Below are 18,938 nucleotides of genomic sequence, written 5' to 3'. Positions count from 1 at the left end.
TGAACCCTTCCTGTGCTCAGACCTGCTCCCTTTGTTGTCCATAGCTGTTGATCTCAAGGCAGCCGGTGAATGCTCCTTGCAGACAGGCCTCTCTCAGAGCTGGTCCTGGGGCTCAGCTGCTGTGGTCTAAGTGTGTTCCCCAAAGCCTTGAGTTGAATATTTCTGGGGAAGGAGTGATGACTCAGCAGTTAACAGCAGCACTGGCTGCTCTTCCAGAGGACTCAGGTTCAATTCCCAGAAGCCACATGGTGGCTTAGAATTGTTTATACTCCATTTCCGGGAGATTCAGTGTTCTTGTCTAGCTTCTGTGGGCACCAAGGCATGCATGTAGTACACAGACATGCATGCAAGTGAGATGTTTATACCAGGCAAAACCCCCACATAAGTAAAACACAACAATAACTTTTAGAAATAAAGACAATTTGCTTAACAAAGAGAAAGTTTCATTGCCAAACGACAGTGTTGAAATGTAGGGCCTTTGAGAGGTCCAAGGGCTCTGAGTGATATCAGCATTTTATTTCAGGAGTAGGTTTGCTAGAAGAGAAAGTTTGGTGTCTCTCCTCTCTCTGCCTCCGTCGGATGCCATCTGCCAGACTGTGACAGCAAGGAGGCCTCCATCACACGAGGCCTCCATCACATGAGGCCTCCATCACACGAGGCCTCCATCTTGGACTCCCCAGACTGCACAGCTGTGAGGCAAACACATTTCTACTCACTCTGAAGTCCTTACATGGTGTGTGGAGTCAAGGTTACAACAGACCAGAGTGAGTGGGGTGGTCAGGTTTGTCATCTTGACACAGCCGGAACCACCCAGGAAGAGGAAACTTCCATTAAGGAACTGCCTCCCTCTCTCCCCCGGCCTGTGGGTGTGTTTGCGGGACATTTTCTTGCTTAATGATTGATGTGGGAGAGCCCAGCCCATTTTGGGCAGGTGGTCCCGGGTTCTATAAGGAAGCAGGCTGAGCAAGCCATGAGGAGCAAGCCAGTGAGCAGCACCCCTCCATGGCCTCTGCTTCTGTCTCTGCCTCCGCTTCTGCCGCTGCCTCCAGGTTCCTGCCTTGGCTTCCCTTGATGGACTGTGACTCTGGGATATGTAACCAAATCAACCCTGTCCTCTCCAAGTTGCTTTTGGTCATGGTGCTTATCACGGCACCAGAAAGCAAGCTAGGGCGGCCAGTGAGTGGCTGGTGGAAGGAAATGATTCCACAGCGGTGCCAAATAAGGCCTGGCTGCAGGTGACATGTGACCTATAACCTGAATGATGGGAAGGGCCCAGCTCACAGAATGTCCCCAGGGCAAATGAGTATGAAGACAGAGGGAGGGGATGATATGGACTAGAAAGAAGGCCTGTGGGGCTTGAGGTTGGGTAGAAGAGGGTGGTGAGCAGTTCTGGTAGAGCCTCACTATCCCTGATGAGTTCAGATTTAATTCTGAAGACAAGGAGAAGTTTCTGGAGGGATCCAGCACATGGGAAGATCTTCCTGGCTACTGAAGATCATTCATTTTCATCAGGAAGATAAGACAGGCTGGCACAGAAAATCAGAGACTAACCCCACAGCTCCCTGATTCTGTACCTATCAAGGGCTCTGCACCGAGCTGATAGGAAGATCTCGTAGTCACTGAACATTTATTAAGCAAATAGAATAGTTGACCATCTAGTGTATAGCAGGCACTGTACCAGACTCGGAGATACAGCAAATAACAAGATGAGCAACATAAGGAGTCATCACCGAGAACCCATTCACAACAGGGGAATTTCAAACTACTCAGTTGGGTGGCATAGACTTTAATGAATCAGGGCACTGGGCACTATAAAGAAGGATGGTGCTCTCTGGAGAAGACGAGACATGGAAAGGACAGGGAGCAGAAATGAGGTGAGTGGCATGGGGACACGTCAGCACTGTCCATCTACTGACCACTCACTGCCTGCCAGGAGCCATGCTGAGAATTTAGCATGTTTGAGTTCATGTTATCTTCAGAGACACTTTAGAAGCAACGGGCGTTTTTCTCTCATTTTCCAAATGGAGAAACTGAGGCGAATAGAAATGGCGTGTTCAAGGTCACATATCTGGAAAGAGGTGGGTCTAGGTTTCCTTCCATATCTGACTCAGAAATGGAATCCTGTGCCCTCAGACCCAGCGCTGCTATGGATGTCGAGTAGGAGGGCGCACAGACTACCACGGAGGATTGATCAGAAGGGCCCTTCACTATCCGACTCCCAGGATGAGTTCTGCAGCAAGATTTTGGTGTTGGCGGTGACATAGACAACAGCTCTGGATTCATCCCTTGCTTCCCGGCTTGTGACCCTTCCTTCCCTCTGCCTCTTCCCTTCCTCCTCCCCTTCCTCCTCCCTTTTATCCTTCCTTCTTTTCTTTCTTCCTTATGGAAATAAGGTCACATTATGCAGCCCAAGCTGGCCTGGGACTCACTCAGATCTCTGTTCCTTTGCTCCCAGCAGATGCTGGAGCCAAGAACAGACAGGTAGACATTCTTTGCAGACAGACTTCTCTCAGGACTGGTCCTGTGGTGCAGCTGCCATGGTCTGCTCTTGAACTGGAAATCTTCATGGCCCGGTCTCCTGTGCTGGATTACAGGTGTGTGTCACTGTGCCAACTTCGGCCCACACTTCTGTCTTCATCAGCTCTGTCTCCCATTTGCCAGAGCCTGTTAATTCACCACGATCAGAGTCCTCATTTTATTAAAATTCTTTTTTTATTTTAAGTTTGATTTTCACTCTTCCCGCTGTGGTGTGTGTGTGTGTGTGTGTGTGTGTGTGTGTGTGTGTGTGTGTGTGTGATGACAGCATGTGTGCAGAGGTCAGATCTTTTCTTCCACTGTGGGTTCTAGGGACAGAGCTCAGGTGGTCAGGTTTATGCAGCGAGCGCTTTTACCCAGAGCCATCTCACCAGACAAGATTCCTTGTCTTTTTGAGATGTGGTTTGAATATATTTCCTCACATCCTAGTTATGCAACGATTTCTGGCCAAGAGTGTGAGTGAAGTGGTGGGAGGCTGTCCTGCATAACCTTGGTTGTTCACTTGACACAGCCTAGAGAGACCTGAGCATCAAAGCTTCGCTTGAGAAGTTACTTAGATTGGCCGGTGGACATGTGTGGGATTGTCACGATTATTAACTGATGCAGGAGTGCCCAGTCCAAGCATCCCTAGGCAGGTGGTCCTGTGATGTATAAGAAAGCTAATTAAGCATGAGCTAGAGACAAGCCAGAGGAGCCAGCAAGCGGTGTTCCTCCTGGTTCCTGCCTGCAGGTTCCGGCTTTGAGGTCCTGTGCTGAGTTCTCCTACTGATGAGTTGTGACATGGAAGTGTGAGCCAAATAAACCCTCCCCTCAGAATGTTTTGTCACAGCGACAGAAGGAAACTAGGACAGTGGCATTTTCATCTAGTCTTTATAAATCTCAATCCCCTTTGACTGACTTGGAAGCTACCACTGAAGACGACAGAGCCAATCCTAACCTCTGCATAACTGTGTAGGGGAGAGAATGTTCCCTAACCCAGACCTATCTTGAGATAACTTTCTGAGTTAGGGATAAAATAAATCTTGTTAAACCATTATATGATTAGGCCTATTTGTTACTCTAGCCTAGCCCACAGTAACTTATACACTTGTTTTCCATAATTTAAGATCATTGTCAAAGAAAATGATAATTTGAGTCATTCCAGTAAAAATTATACAAGTTAGGGGATGGTTGTGCAGTAATTTACTCCAAATTGAGTATTCCATCCCAAGGAGGCTTGTTAGAACTCAGGAAGAAGCATGTATGGTGGCACACGCCTTTTATCTCAGCACTTGGGAGGTAGCGGCAGGTGGATCTCTGTGAGTTTGGGGCCAGCCTGGTTTACAAAGAGGGTTCCAGGACAGCCAAGGATGTTACACAGAGAAACCTCAAGAAAACCCCAAAAAACTGATGACAGATTGAGTGGGGCCAGAAGACCCACATGCAGGCCCAGGGCAGACTGTCCTGGGCTCTAGGGAAAAAGCATGTTCCTGCCCAGCGCCATGATGGACTGGATGGGGCCAAGAGACCCACACACAGGCTGGTCCCAGGTTTTGAGGAGAAAACACGGGCAGCCAGGGCACTATAATGGCGAACAAATGTACAATGTGTTATGGGAGAGAGAGAAACAGACAGAATGGATCATTTTCTGTGGACAGCGGCATATATGAAGAGGTGAAAGCAGTGAGAATCAGGCTGAGGTGGGTGGCTTGATTGCCACCTAGGGCCATGGTGATGTCTGGGCCTGGGCTGCTGCCTGGGCCTATGTCTGGTTTCATGGCACTGATGCAGTCTTGGTTGATGTCTGTGGCTCCTGATACCACCAAAGGCTGAGAGGTTAGGGCTGTACAGAGTCCTGCCCCTCACTGGCTGCAACACTAGGGAGAACTGGTCCTGCTCCTCACGGCTGAAGCACTCAGGAGAGTGGGTCCTACACCTCACCTGGGCAGCACAATAGATCTGACCCTGTTTGCAAGGGCATGGGTGAGCTGGCCCTGAGGACATGAGAATGGGAGATCATGTCATGCCCCTCTTGTCTGCCATGTGGTAGCGTGGGTGAGGGAAAGATGCTCTCCTCCCTTCGCCCCTTGACACTTACAGCAGGTGGGGGACCTGACCCAACCCCTCACCAGCTGCAGCACTCAGGAGAACGAGCCACGCACCTCACCTGGGCAGCACAGTAGAGCTACTGATATGAGAATGTGGGCATGGGAGATCTGGCCACACCCCTCATCTGCCCTGTGGTGGTGTGGGCAGGGGAGAGATGTCCCTCCCCCACCACTGTCTATAGCAAGTGAGAGAGCTGGCCCTGAGGTCAAAAGGGCAGGAGAGCTGTGCCTGCCCCTCACAGCTGTAGCGCTTGGGAGAGTGGCCCCTACACCTCACCTGGGCAACACAGTAGAGCTGGCCCTAACGATCCAGGTATGGGAGTACTGACTCTGAGGGCATAAAATCAGGAGAGCCGTCCCTACCCCTTGCTCATCACTGCAAGGGGTGAACTAGCTGGGGCAATGCTGGAGAGCTCGCCCTGGAGGTGACACCAGCAAAGAGCTGGTGGGCTGACCAACCCTGCAACTACCCAGGCCCAGAACCAGGCTTATGAGATGGCCCACCCCAACATCCACCCCCATCTATGATCTGCTGGAGCATGTGAAGGGTCTGGTCCTGCAAACTCAAAGCTGCAGGATCTCCATAACATAGGCCAACAACAGGATATCCAAGAGGAGTCCTATTGAAGGCCCAGCATCAACAGTGCAGCAGAAACCAGAGGCCTCAAACCAAACCAATGACTCTTTGTGATGAACACTTGCACATAAAGATATATGGATAAAAGGGTTTACTGCGTGACTCACTGTGTCACGCTACAGCTTCCATGACAAGATTTTTCCTTTTTTCTATTAAATTTTGTTTTATTATATTTTATTTTGTGGGGGAGGTTGGAAGTACAGAAGGTGGATACAAAGGGAAGGGAAATGAATGGAATCGAGATGCATGATGTGAAAGATACAAAGAATAAATAAGAAAGTTAAAAAAACATAACAAAACACCCCCCTTGGAAGAAAACAATATACAAGTCTCAATAAGTTACTGAAACTGACCAGATTCACAAGCCACTCCTTCCGAAAGGTTATAGAAGTATGGGCAGCTGAGAAGAGCTGACTCTCAGACCTGTTGAGCTTCCTGCATATTGTACAGAGAGCTCCCGGATTGGACTTTGTGATCATCACCCATGGTGGGGTGGGCTTTCCAGCCATGCAGCTGTCTTTGAGATGTCCTTGTTCCTCACATTATACTCTTGCAAGTAAGTTTGATAAATTCCTTGGTTCACCAAGTTGGACTTTGGTGGAATCCTCACTTTGGCCTGTCATTCGTGCCCTATCCGCGGTGGGTAGGTGTTTGCTCATGTCTCCTTAGGAAAGTCTCACACAATAGACAGATAGATAAAAGTCAAAGAGTGGGTGAGGAAACCTTCATTTGTTCTCATTTTAGTGCTAATACAGTAACTTGTAAAAAATAGCCTTTTTTTTTTTTTAAAAAAAAGGAGAAACAGAAACAGAGAAAGAAGAGGTGAAAAAAGAAAGCTGAACGTTGTGACACTCATAATTCCAGCACGTGAGAAATGGAGGCATCACTAGATTGGGGCCAGCCTGGGCTGCCTGAAATCCTATTTCAAAAGGGGGTAGGGAAAAGGAGGAATAGGAAGGAATGTATCCTTGCTTGAAGGGGCAAAATCCAAACACAATTGTTCCTATAGTTTGGAGAACACCCGGTTCTCCTAGCACAGATTTCTTACATTCAACCTCATGTTATAAGATGCTCATTTCCTGGTCAGGGACTGAGGAACTTGGCACACCCACCCTGTCACCTTCCTCATAAGGCCTTGGAGATGACCATGGTTCAGGAGCCTTAGATCCCTGTGTAAAACATGGGAATCATCCCCAGTCAAACTTTTAGGAAAATAGTATTTCCGCTTGGCAGGTAAAAAAGAGGAGAGATAAAGGTTACATCAACAGGCACAACCTCAGCTTCCGCGATTTTATATTTAGATTGTGGTGGCCTGGAGTTAATTAGGCCTGGTTGTCTGTCTTCCCACTGAACACCACTCACCTTCTTTGCCTTGACTAATTAGCTTGAAAAGGGGCTCTCAAGGAAGCAGGAAGGTTCTCGGGATTGGTGATGTGTGGTGGCAGTGGTCAGGAGGAATGACCCCTCGGAACACTTTTGCTCTTAGGCTATTTAGAAGGCAGCATGCTTTTCAGGACGAAGGACAGTACCAGACAGACTGGGAATGTCACAGAGGAGGCCCTGGAGGTGGCGTCAATCCACAAGCACTAGGAACTCTGGGTACTCGGGCTGTAGCCTGCTACCTTATTTAATTATGCAATGATCAGCAACCTTTACATTTTAATTAGTGAGTCACTGTAATGAAGCCATCCAGCTTCCACCCAGAGCAGGTCTGACGATTCTTTGCGCTGGAAGGGTCTTCAACACTAATTGGCTGTTTGGTGGCTCGGTCTTGACAGTGTGAGGTAGGCAGTGATCCCCTTGCATTTCTGCTAATGCGTTCTCTGGTCTCCTTACCTTCCTCCTCTTTGATTTGCCTAATTAGCGCTAATAATTTAAAAGCTGCATGGCCCTCTTTTGATCCTGCTGTCGAAGGCAGACAGAGCCATTCCATTAGCAGATATTAAATAGCACTAATCTGTGGTGACACGGTTGGAGCTGGCTTACACACACACACACACACACACACACACACACACACACACACACACACACACACGCACTCACACACGCACACACACTCACCTTATTCACTTTATTCCTAGAGAAAAGCCATTCCAGGCAGTGTCAGCGTAAACGTTGTGTCTTTATAACTGTTTGAGGTCCCCTTTATTGCGGTCTGGCATTGAAAGCCACATGATTTATTCCACATTTCAGGATTTTAATGATTAATTCATGAATGTATATGCAAGGATGCCAAGGTCTCTAAAATAACACCAGCCTTTCCCCCCTAAAGTTGTTTGTTTTCATTTCAAATCAAAGCAATCTGTCTTGAACGTTTCTCTCTCCCAGCTTTCACTCTCTGTGCACCCTGACAGGGGGAGGGGTGCCCGTTTCACCAGGGTCTTGATAACATTCTGACAAGTAATAGAATGCATTTACATTCATCAAAATAAATAGATAAGCCTTCTGTCTTCCCCTGCTTAGCTGACACTGGCAGGCCTCTCACCTCCCACAGGCATCGGTAGGCTCGAGGTCATGTGCAGTGAGTCCTGGCGTTCTGAAAATTTCAATTGAAATTCAAAAGGGGGCTAAGATGAGTGGCTTCTGGTGAGCCCCTTCCCAAGTTCTGGGAAAGTGGACACACGACTCTGTGTGACTTGGGCTCCTCAGCCATGAGCTACTTCCTTATTTAAAGACAGTGGGATGCCGTGGTTGAGAACGCTGCTTCTGTAATTGGATTGATGGAGTTCTAATCTTAGCTTCATTATTTTCCCACCAAGTGTGTGGCTTTAGGCACACTATTTATAATGGTACTAGATACAGCCTAGAGTTTCTAGAAAGATTCAAAGAGGTAATGCGTGCGACATGTGGGGTGTGGGGTACTTATTGCACTTGGCACATGATAAACTCTTACAAAGGTTTTAATGGTGGCGGCGGTGGTGATGGAGAAGCCCTACCATTTCTCGTGGGCCAGGGTTTATGCACAAGACTCTAGGGGGAGGGGTCACAGTGAACAAAAGCATTTGGGGTCTGTGGGGTCACTGTTGCTTTCCTTTGTGTCCGTCTTAGTTTAGTAGGTTTTTTTTTTTTAAATTTCATTAAGCTGAGTATGGTGGCACAAACCTGTATCTGAGCACCTGGGAGACTGAAGCAGCTTGGGCTACACAACACAGGGAGACCCTGTCTCGATTATTTTTTAAATCTATCTACTTGGAAAAGTAACAGCCGCATTCACTGAGTTTAAAGGCTGTGAAAGGAGAAAGAGCGGAAAGTCCACTGTCTCCTGCTTTGACCTCTGGTCCCTGGCTGCCTCCTGGAGTCCGTCCTTACCTTGTGCTTTCTTTCAGAGAATTAAAACTCAAGACACAGGCCAGTTTCCCTCTCTTACTTTTTTCTTTCAAAAACAAAACAAACAAAAAAAAACTAAAAAACAGTGCCACGTTTTCTACTTTGCTTTATACTAAACGAGGCTTGGGAACATCTCATGTCATTGGATTTTGGTACAGACTTTTGTGGTTTCTCATTTCTGAAAAACATTTATATCTGTGAGGGTATCAGATCCCCTGGAACTGGAGTTATATACAGTTGTGAGCTGTCATGTGGGTGCTGAGAATTGAACCTGCATCCTCTGGAAGAGCAGTCAGTGCTCTTAACCACCAAGCCATCTCTCCAGTCCCTGGTTTTTTGGATTTAATCAGAGGAATACAGCCTTGAAACAGATTGAAAAGTCTGTCGATCTCTTTTGTAAGAGATATAACAAGTAGGCTGGTAGCAAGTCCCTGGTATCCATTCTCTGTGACTTTTATGGCAGAACCAATTCCTTATGCCCAGGCATACTTTGTGGCTGAGAGGTTATATAGCCGAAATCTCACTCCTTAGAATTCAATGTAACTAAGATGTCGGTCAATCTGGGTTCTGGAACTTCTAGCCACCATGATTGGTTTAGGGAGGGCCATGTGACTAAGTTCTGGCCAAAGAGACTCCAAATCCAGACTTCTGTAACAGAAGCTTCCTCTTGGCATGGGATGTGGTAGGTGGGCCAAAGGGAGAAGGCTGATGATGGCCAGGGGGACGACTTGGTGGAGCAGAAGATGGACGTCTGTCCTCAGTGCTGGCTGTAGAACTGTGAAAGAGTCATTTGTTTCAGAGAAGAAATGGTAGGACTTGCTGACACTCTGCCGGGAAGGCAGGCTGTGTGATGAAGACTCTGTCCGTGACTCAGGGCCTAGTGTGGGAAGGAATGAAGCCACAGAATGAGCATGCACACTGGGAGGTGAAGTTTCCTGGGTGAGGACAATGGTAGGTGATTTGCATGTACTTCTGTTCTCCCCTGTGTCACAGGATTCTCTGTCCCCTAGATTCCCTTTATTTTGAATTCAGGGAGACAAAAGCCAGAAGATTGCAGAATGCAAAGGCAAGAAGAAATCAGTAAGCTCCCCTTCCAGCTCTCTCTGTTTCTAGTACCATGTCCGCAGTATTAAGCTCCAAGTCCACCTGCAGCCAGATGATCTCTCTTCCTATAGGCTCAGTTTCTGCCCCATCTGTTTGTAGAGGGTTCTGGACACCTTCAGCTTACAGGACCTGGTGGCACGACCTCCCCCTGCTGCTCCACTGTGGTTGATCTTTGGGTTGCCTCCGTTCTATCAAGGGAGTAACAATTGCTCACATTAATTTCTCTCTCTTTGAAGAACCTAGCATGGGTGAGTCATAGCTGGAGTGGGAGTCATGGAGATGAAATGGGGTGGTGTACGAATCATGAACAATTATGGAAACACAGGCCTGGGACTTCGTCATAATGTAAGATGCTGAAGGAGAATGGGAGAAGGCAGGTGAGCATGAATACAGGACCTAAAGGCAGCGCTAAGTAACTGAGGAAGCTGAGGAAGAGTAAAGACCACCAGTTAAGGGGGCCGAAAGGTCAGGTGGCTGAGAGGGCATAGCTTCCAGAGAGATAGGAGGACCCCTCAAATGCACTCTCATTGGAACTAGGAAAGAATTTAAGGAATCGAGAGAAGAGTCAGCAGGTTCATGTACAACCAGAGGTGAAACAGGATGGAGAACTCTCGTTCTAGATTAGGTGGATCTACATAGTGCTGTAGCACTACAAATCCAAAAGACATGTAGTGTGGTGGGATTGGAAATGGTCAGCTGACATTGGCACCAGGACTACTGTTTTTGTTACAATATTAACTTTATGAAACATTTTTCATGCTTATTTGGAATGATGTGTCTTGGATATTCATTGTCAAATCAACTTAGTTATGAGCCATTTCTTTGTCTTTTAAAAAATATGGAGAAGTCTTTATAGTCTAGTTCATTGTCTGTAACTAGAACCTAACTCTAGACATTGATAACTGCTGCAGTCTGCTCTGGCTTCTCTAGCCTTATGCTTTAGGGTAATGATCTATAGAGAACAGAAGTCCAGTGGCTGAAGAGATGGCTCTGTGGTTAAGAGTGCTTGCTTTTCTTTTTTTTTTTTTTGGTTTTTCGAGACAGGGTTTCTCTGTGTAGCTTTGCGCCTCTCCTGGAACTCACTTGGTAGCCCAGGCTGGCCTCGAACTCACAGAGATCCGCCTGCCTCTGCCTCCCGAGTGCTGGGATTAAAGGCGTGCGCCACCACCGCCCGGCCTATGCTTGCTTTTCTTAAGGGGTTCTGACTTCAGGTCCCAGGACCCACATTGGGCCTTTGGCATCTCTGGCCTCATGGGTACCTGCATTCATTTGCATATACCCACATACATATACGTGGTTGAAAAAAAGCCGAAGAAAAGAATACATGTTTACTATGCTTGGCTCTGAAGGTTAGGGAGCCCAAGATCAACATGCCATTGAATCCAGTATCTCACCAAGATCAAAACACCATGCATGAATCCAGTATCTCACCGAGGGTTGTTCTTTGTTTCCGAGATGATGCCTTTGTCCCCTGTGGGGCAAAAATAAAAAGGAAAATCACTCAAATAATTTAAACTGTCACAATCCCGACCACCCAAAGGCTCTGACTTGTTCTTGATAGTACTTGGGATCCAAGCCCTGTACAGCTTCATGCATGCTACAGAGATGTTCGAGCACTGGGTGCATGGCACCCCTCTGCTTCTTAGCACCACTGTACTGTGGATCACATTTCAACATGAGTTTTGGAGAAACAAGAACATCCAAGTCATAGTAGCAAAAAGAAAACTAGCACTTAGTCTAGTGTCATGTAACCATCAGATCTCTTCTTTGCACATGTTAATTCCTTGAGGGCTGGGCTGGTCATGTCCACATGCAGCACATTGCAAGGCCCACTAAAAGGCTCCCTAAGTGACTAGTGAATTTATGGACAAGAGCTGAGGAAGAGATGATCATTCTGACAGTCTGCAGATGCCACAGCCTGAGGACTCCATGGAAACCTCAGAAAGTAAATGACATCATTTTCTGAATAGTAAAGCTTGCTCATGGAGCCACAGCAGACTGAGGGGGCAACATGATAGCTGACATATAGGGATGCTGATGAGTCAACTAGAACAGAAAACTCAGTGTTCTTTGAGTTAACAGTAAGGTGTATATGGATCCACAAACTGCAAGACCAGAACTTGGAGCTCATGTTGCCTGTCACTGTGAAGGCCAGTGAGCAGAGACTGGAATTGCATCTTCAGGTTAAGCTTAATTCAGAAAGTCAGTCATTTGAGAAGGCAGCAGCTCAACCTCTAAAACGACTGATTCATATCTCATTTCTAACCAGCAGACTCTATATGGAGAACTAGGGAATAAGTCAGCCAATCACTTGGGAGCTCTATCTCACCCCTCTGGTTCAGGTGGTCAGTCATGTGTCTGAGACTTATGATGACTGTGGCTCTCTTGTCATCCCATGCATTCTTCCCTTATTCTCTGGATGTCTGGGTTCAGGCACTTGTTGGAAGACTGAGTCTAGTTAGTATCTAGACAATCCGGTACTTCTCCAGGAACATGAGCTGGGAGAAAGGGGCTGAATTCAGAACAATCAAAGCATAAACAGTGGATACAGCTAAGCTATTAATAACATGTATGTGCAGATTCTACTTGGCAATATGGAATATGAGTATGCTGTGGAGACCCACAGAGGTTTCCTAGTGAGAACCTACTCAGTCAGAGAATCTGGGCTTGCTTTATCCAGCAGAGCTGAATAATGGGATGCTTTGACCATGGGCATGGTTACCAGGTGTTTGGAAGGGTCTACATTCAGATTATGGTGTGCTTTGATCTTGCAAGGGGGGGTTCTTTTGCTCTGCCTCTTGGCATTGTTATAAAAAGTCCTTTTGAATAAACAAAGTGGCTGTTGGGTATTGACCCAGGCCCTCCTGAAGCTATCCTGTGTTTCTGTCTTTCTTCTTGATGGCTAGGTCTCTTTCTATTTGATATTTCCTCATTCCTCTCTTCTCCACCTAAGAACCCTTTGAAAGGTGGGAGTGGGCTCCCACAGATGGTGCTCTGAATGTGGGACTTAGGTAAGGAGGACAAAGAAAAGGAGCACTGCAGGTTAAGGGGGCATGCCTGGTAACTAATTAAAGGAGGTGGTGATCTTCTAATCTTCGTGAGTAAAATTGTAAATATAAAGCAGAGTATTTAAAGTTTGGCTGTAGCAAGTATCTCATTAAAGTTGTAAAGAAGTTTTGGTGAAGGTTTAACTTAGGGTAGAGTAGCCTTTCCCCAAGCACAGAGAGGACTCAGGATGCAGAAAGTGGCATCCAAGACTGAACAGACACTGTGAACCTTGCAGTCCGAGAATGAAAGCCACTTCAGAGACTATCAGCTTCAGAAGCCCCCACCAAAAGCAGCAGCAGCACCCAGAAATTGGCAGCTGAGACCTGTGGGATATCAACAAGTTCATAGGCAGCAGAATCTGAGAGCCAGCACAAGCAGTGGGATTTTGCATGCTTTCTGCTGTGGCTGAGCTGCAGTGAGGAGAATGTAGTTAGTCAGCCAGAGGACATGACTTGAGGCTACTTGCAACCTTGACAAGCCAAGCAGAGATGCCACACAGTGAGAGAGGTGAATGGCAGGCAGCAGCTTGGAGTGCAGCAGAAACTTCGGACCCCAGAGTCCAGAGTAGTTCTGTCACCCAGAGCCAGAGTTCCTGGCCACCAGAGCCCAGTAGAGACACCACAAGAGAGGCTAATGGTGAGCAGCAGTGAGCAGCAGAAGCCCTGTGGAGAGTTTGCTGCCCCAGGCAGAGAAGTGGTATCTGGCATAATCAGAAGCAGCCAGATGAGCAGCTGAGATGCACTGGTGCTCAGGAAGCTGCTCAGATGAGGCAGAGCTGCGCTCCAGGCTGAACAGTCAGATTGGGCCTTTATGGGAACTGCTGAGAATGACACAGCCTGAGCTCCCAGTAGCACAATACAGTAGAGCTGGGGGCCCTGAGATGGCATTTGGTCTTGCAAACAAGGCAGCAAAGCAAGTAAAGGAGCCAGGGTGCAGTAGCCATAACTGGCAGTGGCTGGGTTTCCTCTTGAACCCGAGGTGCTGCTTGAGAGGTCGTAGCAGCAGTCAGCATTCAGCTGTTCAGCACAAGGTGTGAGAGAAGGTGTGAGAGAGTCCTTAGGGCCTCAGGACACAGGGCTTTTGGGAGGACAATCCAATTATGAGAGGCATAGACAGACTGGGACTATGAAAACTGAATGGAGCCAGGAGCCAAAAGCTACACAGTTTCTGTTTGCTGGTGGTGGGCCAGTATGTGGCTCCTTTGAGAGACAGCTTTGTGGTTAATGCTGTCTGCAAGGAGTGCTTTCTCAGAGTAGACTCTGCACCAGCCTAGTCAGCAGCTTTTGCCCTGAGCAGTTTTTGCCTAAGGGAAAGCTAACTGAAAGTGTCTCTGTGACTGAGAGTGAGGCTTCAGAGATGCTTGTCTGAACTGCGTTACAGGCAAGAGAAGTGCAATAAGTTTTGGTTATGGGACTCCTCATATTTGGAGCTGTTTGCTTCAGAGTCATTATGACTTGGACTGTTATACAAGGACTTCAGGGCAGCTAACAAGCCAGGCCCTGTTTTTGAGTGCTCAGAGGAACTTTAAGACTGGTACCAGAACTATCTTTTTGAACTGTTCAGACTTAAGAAATGAGATGGATAGGAGTGATTCGATTACAATGGGACAATTTTGAATTCACTTATGAATATAGAATTTATTAATTGTGATGATTTAAGAATTTTTTGTGTATGCATATATGCTTTATTAACTGTGGTGACTCATGAATTGTTTTGTGTATAAATGAAACTTTTGTGTAAAAATGGAACTGTTTGGTGTAGGTACAGAAAAATTTGTTTTTTCTACCCAAGCTGAAGATGAAGCTTAACAAATTATAAAGAAAAATAGGAGTTAATACTCCTCAGTCTCTTTAATTAAAAAAATATATTTTCTTGTTCCTTGAGTAGACTAATGTTAACTCATGTTAATGTACCCTATGTTTTGTGTAGTTCTATTAAGAAATTGCTTTTGTATGTTTGCTAAAGTTTGCAAAGTATAAATACTTCTATTGAGAGTTTGCTTTTGGATGTAAGTTTTTAAGATTTGTAATTGTGTATAGTAATATTCATGCTAGAATTATGCTAACCTGTTAATGTTAATGGTAATGCTAAGGAGTTCTTAGATTTGATGCAGTTGCCTCAGGAATTTACTGATTTATTTGATATGGTTGCATCAGAAGTTTACTGATTTATTTGATGTGGTTGCATTAGGAGTTTACTGATTTAAAAAAGGACTTGGTACATCTAAGACTGCTATAGACATCTTAGACCAATTTAAAAAGGACATTCTATCTTTATCATCCTCTGCTCCTTTACTAGGAGGCAGCCATAGGGAGCAGGAGTATTACTGGGATTGTTCCAGCTATTTGTAAGCTCTTAGTGGGAACCTGATTCAGAGCTGCATAGAGTTAAGCTCTGTACCTTCGCCTGCCAGAGGCTGGTAGTCAGAGATGGGTAAGTCCTTCTTGCCAGCTGTCAACCTAAGACAGAGTGCACTTGGCTGAAAGTGTATCTTGAAGATAGGTAAGGCTGTCCAGCGGTAGAAGGTGACCTAAGACAGGCACAGTCTATCTGAGGGGCCTGAGGAGCCCTTTAAAATGTTAAGAAGGAGGAGCTGTGGTAACCCACAGAGGTTTCCTAATGAGAACCTACTCAGGGTCAGAGAATCTGGGCTTGCTTTATCCAGCAGGGCTGCATAATGGGATGATTTGGCCATGGGTTTAGTTAGTTTGGAAAGGTCTACACTTGGCTATACAGTATGCTTTGATCTTGCAAGGGGAGGTCTTTTGCTCTGCCCCTTGGCATTGTTATAAAAATCCTTTTGAATAACAAAGTGGCTGTTGGGTATTGACCCAGGCCCACTCAAAGCTATCTTGTGTTTCTGTCTTTCTTCTCATCAGCTAAGTCTCTCTATCTGATATTTTCTCATTCCTCTCTTCACCACCTGAGAACTCTTCAAAAGGTGGAAGCAGTCTCCCACAGTATGTCTTTATAATAGAAATGCACTTATCTGTTCCTTCTGTTCCCTGTTGGAATTAGAAGTTCAAGTGCAAGTTAAATTTCATAATGAGTCATAGTCCTGTGTATCTGTACACATTTCTTGTAGGCCTTTTGGTCTTTTCCTCCTTCTCATCCTCCCTTTCAGTTCTATATCCCCCACCTCCTGAGCATGTGCACGCACACACACACACACACACACACACACACACACACACACACACAGACAGACAGACACACACAGGGTTAATCCATGATCATCATGGCAGGGAGTGTAGCAGCAGGCACGCAGGTGTGGCACTGAACAGTAGCTAAGAGCTTACATCCTGATCCACAGGCAGCATGCAGAGACTGGGCCTCCAAGAGCTGTTGAAACTTCAAAGCCCACCCCCAGTGACACACCTCCTGCAATAAGGCCACACCTTTTTAATCCTTCCTAAGCATCCCATCAACTGGGAACCAAACATTCACACTATATTAGTCCATGGGGGCTATTCTCATTCAAACTATCACACATGAACATACACAGATAAAAAAAACACATGCACACATATACACATGCACATACATATAGTTTCACACACACTCAGATACACACACAGACACAGACTCACACACACACACACACACACACACACACACACACACACACACACACACTCTACAGAATGAGAAAAATCACCTGAGAACCCAGGCTGAAAAATCAGTTGTTTAAATGGCAGTCTCAAGTGAGCACATTCTTTTTTTCATATTTTTTTTTGGATTTTGAGACAGGGATCTTATGTAGTACAGGTTGGTCTCAAGCTCTATATGTGTACAGCCCAGACTGGTCTTGAACTCCTGATGCTCTTACCTGCACCTCCCGAGTGCTGGGATTTCAGGCACTCACCACCATACTTGACTTTTGTCTAACCCTTTGAGATGATAGAGGTACACACGTGCATTTCTCTGCTAGGCTTCTTTGTGCTGAGGTCTGTGGGAGAGCTGAGGTGTTCGAGTCTGCCTGAAGCAGAGCAAGATGCATGGGAGAGCACCTCATGCATAGGGTCCTGAGCCTGCCCCAGGGCCCACCTCTAAGCTGGGATCATCATATCAGCCTAAATGCCATCCTTAAATGCGGAAGGTCCTGGAGGACATTTTGCTTTCCCCCAGAATCCCGGAAAATGTGGACATGTCAACGTACTAGTTTGATCATCGAGCATTTGCTGTGGCCACTGTGATTCTTTTTAGCCAACCAGGGACACACTCTTGTTCTAGAAAAGCAGCTTTTGGAAAGTCATAGTCCACCTGAGATGGTGGCACACTCAGGTGGCAGAGGCAGGAGGATCAAATTCTAGACCAGCTTCGGCTACATAATGAGACTTAATTTCAAAAAGCCAAAGAAAGAATGAAAAGTGAAAATCCCAGTCCATCTTCGAATGTGTCTACATCTCCCTGCCCCGTGTAGAAGAAGCCAGCACATTCTGGAGATGGCCCTGGCACACCTCACCATGCTGTCCTTCCCTGCTCCTAGGCTGGCCACAGTGATCCCCCTGTTAGTTATCATAGCAGCCATCTCTCTCCTTCAAGCCTGTTCCTGCCCTAGGTCTTTGGCACATGCTGGTGTTACCTGGAGTGTTCCTCTCTGGCTCAGAGCTTCTTGAGCCTGACTTCCTGTTCAGAACTTGCTCAAAACTGTGCCATTAATGACACCTTCCTTGACAGGTGTCACACCTGTAATCTCAGGACTCAGGAGCCTGAGGCAGGAGGATCACACATTCTGGGCCTGTTTGACTTACAAAGAGGTATGGCATTGTTAAATGTGCCCATTTCTAACACCAGACTGATCTTACCCACTCACAACTGGAACAGCATTCTGTGCAAACAGAATGTCACTTGGATCACACACCCCTCTCCAACCAGGACTCAGCCATTTACACTTGTGATCTGCAGGGTTTCTGTGGCTTCTTCCTATTGTCTTGGTATTTTTTTTATTACTCTTTTGTTTCCCACTTTTCTTTTCTTTTTCTTTTTTGAGATAGGGTTTTACTCTGTAACCTTGGCTGGCCTGGAACCAGCTGACCTCAAACTCACAGAGATCTGTCTGCCTCGGCCTCCCAAGTGCTGGGATTAAAGGCATGAGCCACCATGCCCAGCTTGTTTGCCAATTTTCTTAATTACACTTCAACCCTTCTACAAAGGAGGGTTGTCCCCTGCAGACTGTGACATTGGTAGTGCCTATGTTTGCATCTGTCCTGACATAGGCTCTCTGTAAGTTTCTGCTGAATGAAGAGAAGACATGCCAGTCCTCTGGCAGTTACAGAGCTGTCTGCATGGACCACAGCATAGCCTCAAAATCCACGTTCTGGAATCAGAGAACCTGTGAAGTTGGAGGTAATTCTAAGTTGGGGGACAGAGTGATCCTGTCACATGGCAGATGTGTCCAAGTTATGGGGGACACAAGTGGGAAATGTCAGGAGGGTAGATGCTTACCAGAAATGGCTATAGTTCTAGAGTCCCTTTGCCACGTCTCTGGCCCCGAGCTGGGACAGCACTTACTGTTTGCAATGCTGGCCCTTTGTAGAGCCTTCCAGAAACATGCCTCTTGTTACATTAAATGCCTCCTTTAATGGTACCACTTAAAATGTTTGATTCTTTGTGATGCTTTTGTAAGGCAGGTGAGTAAAATCAATCCCACTTTGTGGACCAAGAAACTGAAACTCAGTGAGATTAAGTGTCTTGCCTGAGTTACACACTGAGAAAGGGACAGGAAAACTCACATGTGTGCTATTTCCACTGAATCCAAAGCGGGCTTCTCAGTGGCAGGGACCACGGTCAGCTCAGTGTCTCCCCAGAGCTCTCCAGGACCCAGGTGAAGCAGGACAAGTGGTCTTCCTGTCTTCTCAGACTCACCTTGGAGAACAGAGAGCTCTGGAGATCCAAGGCTGTGTCTTGTCAGTCACAAGAGCTCTGGCTGGCTCTGAGTTTTTCATCCTTAGCCTTCTAGACTGTGAAATGAAGGGTTTGGATAATGGCCTAGGAATCACCCTGGCTTTGATGTAGGAGCCTGTGATGTCAAAGCAAGAGAGATTGTATCATTGCGAATTGAAAAATAATGATCTTTTATGTCTCGCATGTAACTTTCTATCTCTCAGGCTACCTATTATATAGTGTCAACGTTGCCTCGTATATCAGACACAGTGGTAATAAGTATGTAATTTGTAGCTGTGATTTCCATTTTA

The sequence above is a fragment of the Peromyscus californicus genome, unplaced genomic scaffold, assembly GCF_007827085.1.
Source record: "Peromyscus californicus insignis strain IS unplaced genomic scaffold, ASM782708v3 Scaffold_8__1_contigs__length_139910024, whole genome shotgun sequence".
Lineage (NCBI taxonomy): Eukaryota > Metazoa > Chordata > Mammalia > Rodentia > Cricetidae > Peromyscus > Peromyscus californicus.
Note: the sequence above shows the minus strand (reverse complement) of the source record.